Source organism: Sapajus apella, unplaced genomic scaffold (assembly GCF_009761245.1).
Source record: "Sapajus apella isolate SASKATOON/1434 unplaced genomic scaffold, GSC_monkey_1.0 scaffold445, whole genome shotgun sequence".
Classification (NCBI taxonomy): domain Eukaryota; kingdom Metazoa; phylum Chordata; class Mammalia; order Primates; family Cebidae; genus Sapajus; species Sapajus apella.
Genome location: NW_022437381.1, coordinates 31,858 through 34,366, shown reverse-complemented (window position 1 = coordinate 34,366; position 2,509 = coordinate 31,858). Strand labels below are relative to the sequence as shown.

The following is a 2,509-nucleotide window of genomic DNA, read 5'->3' as shown; positions in this document are numbered from 1 at the left end:
TGCATTTCTCTGATGACCAGTGATGATGAGCATTTTCTCATATGTTTGTTGGCCTCTTGCATGTCTTCTTTTGTAAAGTGTCTGTTCATATCCTTCACCCACTTTTGAATGGGCTTGCTTGTTTTTTTCTTGTAAATCTGTTTTTGTTCTTTGTAGATTCTGGATATTAGCCCTTTGTCAGATGGGGAGATTGCGAAAATTTTTTCCCATTGTGTTGGTTGCTGGTTCACTCTAATGATTGTTTCTTTTGCTGTGCAGAAGCTGTGGAGTTTAATTAGGTCCCATTTGTCTATTTTGGCTTTTGTTGCCAATGCTTTTGGTGTTTTAGTCATGAAGTCCTTGCCTACGCCTGTGTCCTGAATGGTTTTGTCTAGGTTTTCTTCTAGGGTTTTTATGGTGTTAGGTCTTGTGTTTAAGTCTTTAATCCATCTGGTGTTCATTTTAGTGTAAGGTAAAAATATGGAACGCTTCACAAATTTGTGTGTCATCCTTGCACAGGGGCCATGTTAATCTTCTCTGTATCGTTCCAATGTTAGTATATGTGCTGCTGAAGCGAGCACCAAATATGCCCTTTTTAAAGTCCCATTCTGAAGAGGGAGGAGTTGGCTACAGGATAGGATACTTGCCAATGAGGGAATTAGCAAATATTTGTTGAGCACCTGCTATGTGCTTGAGACAAAAGAAAAAGCATTTATTTGAAGAATTTTACTGGCCCCTTCCTATGCAGTAAGCACCATTGAGAACCAAAGGTGACTGAAATAAGGGCCTCTGACCTCAGGGAGTTGCCACTCTGGACAGGAAAACACATTCTAAAACAACAATCCAGATAAGTAATGGTGTAAGATGGTGGTGGTAATGGAGACATCCCAATGAACTAAGCGTAGCATCCACTTCAATGAGAAGTGTGGGGTGTGGGCGTGGCAGGGGTTGGTGAGGGTGCAAACCACCAAGGCAGGAGGCACCCCATGCCCAGACATGGGGCTGGACCTACCTGACTCGGGAGCAGCTGGACAGCCCGGCTGTGTGGAGGGAGGTTTTCTTGGTTTTTTTTTTGAAGACAGGGTTCGCTCTGTCACTCAGGCTGGAGTGCAGTGGTGCAATAACGGCTCAGTGGTGCAGCCTCGGCCTCCCGGGCTCAAGAGATCCTCCCACCTCGGCCTCCTGAAGTAGCTGGGACTACAGGTGTGTGCCACCAAGCCCAACTGATTTTTTAAATTTTTTGTAGAGAAGGGATCTAGTTTTCTTGCCCAGGCTGATCTTGAACTCCTGGGCTCAAGTGACCCACTTGCCTCAGCCTCCAAAAGTTCTGGGATTGCAGGTGTGAGCTACTACGCTCAGCTGAAGTTCTTTTAGTGCGTGTTCTGGACTAACGCAAGAAAAACCAGTGGGGCTAAACTGAAGTTATTTAGGAATAAAGCCCTGCACTATTATTCACTCCTTTTAGGCTAGCATCAGGAAAAATTTTGGAATTTTTTGGGGGGCCCATATACCTCCCCTTTCCCCTTTTTTCTTTTTTTTCTTTCTTTTTTTTTTTCTTTGAGAGGGAGTCTAGGTCTGTCACCCAGGCTGGAGTGCAGTGACGCTATGTTGGCTCATTGCAACCTCCGCCTCCCCGGTTCAAGCGAATCTCCTGCGTTCAAGCAATTCTCCCGCCTCAGCCTCCCAAGTAGCTGAGATTATAGGCACCTGCCACCATGCCCAGCTAATTTTTGTTTGAGGCAGAGTCTCGCTCTGTTGCCCAGGCTGGAGTGCAGTGGTGCAGTGGTGGCTCACTGCAATCTCCACCTCCCAGGTTCAAGCAATTCCCCTGCCTCAGCCTCTTGAGTAGCTGGGTTTACAGGTGTGTGCCCCCATGCCTAGGTAATTTTGTGCTTTTAGTAGAGACAGGGTTCCTGCATGTTGGCCAGGCTGATCTCAAACTCCTGACTTCCGGCGATCTGACCGCCTCAGCCTCCCAAAGTGCTGGGATTACAGGCCTGAGCCACCACACGTAGCTCCTCATTTTTCTTCCTCAGATAGGTAATGTGCTGGTGTTAGAATGAGGTTTGAGGGAGGCACATCTCATGCAGTGTCATGAGAACCCAATAATCAAGCTTACAAACCACAAAAAGGGTCTGTCACTCCTTTTTTTGAGAGGCATCATAGCATAATAGAAGGCCACTGGCCTAAGGTCAAAATATCTGACTGGTAGCCAGAGTGTCAACACTTAATTTTTTTTTTTTTTTTTTTTCGAGATGGTGTCTTGCTCTGTCGTCCAGGCTGGAGTGCAGTGGTGTGATCTTCGCTCACTGCAACCTCCGCCTCCCAGGTTCAAGTGATTCTCCTGCCTCAGCCTCCCGAGTAGCTGGGATTATAGGCACCTGCCACCACACCTGGCTAATTTTTGTACTTTTAGTAGAGATGCGGTTTCACCATGCTGGCCAGTCTGGTCTCGAACTCCTGACCTCAAGTGATCCACCTATCTTGGCCTCCCAAAGTGCTGGGATTATAGGTGGGAGCCACTGTGCCC

General features: G+C 47.1%; 2 non-coding genes across 2 annotated transcripts; both read right to left on the bottom strand.

The window, feature by feature from the left end:
- Positions 1-453: 453 nt before the first annotated feature.
- LOC116545913 lies at positions 454-560 on the bottom strand. Its single transcript, XR_004266508.1, has one exon. It is a non-coding gene; the product is annotated as a U6 spliceosomal RNA (small nuclear RNA).
- Positions 561-2,009: 1,449 nt separating this feature from the next.
- On the bottom strand, positions 2,010-2,114 carry LOC116545914. The gene has a single exon (XR_004266509.1). It is a non-coding gene; the product is annotated as a small nucleolar RNA U13 (small nucleolar RNA).
- Between the last annotated feature and the right edge of the window lie 395 nt (positions 2,115-2,509).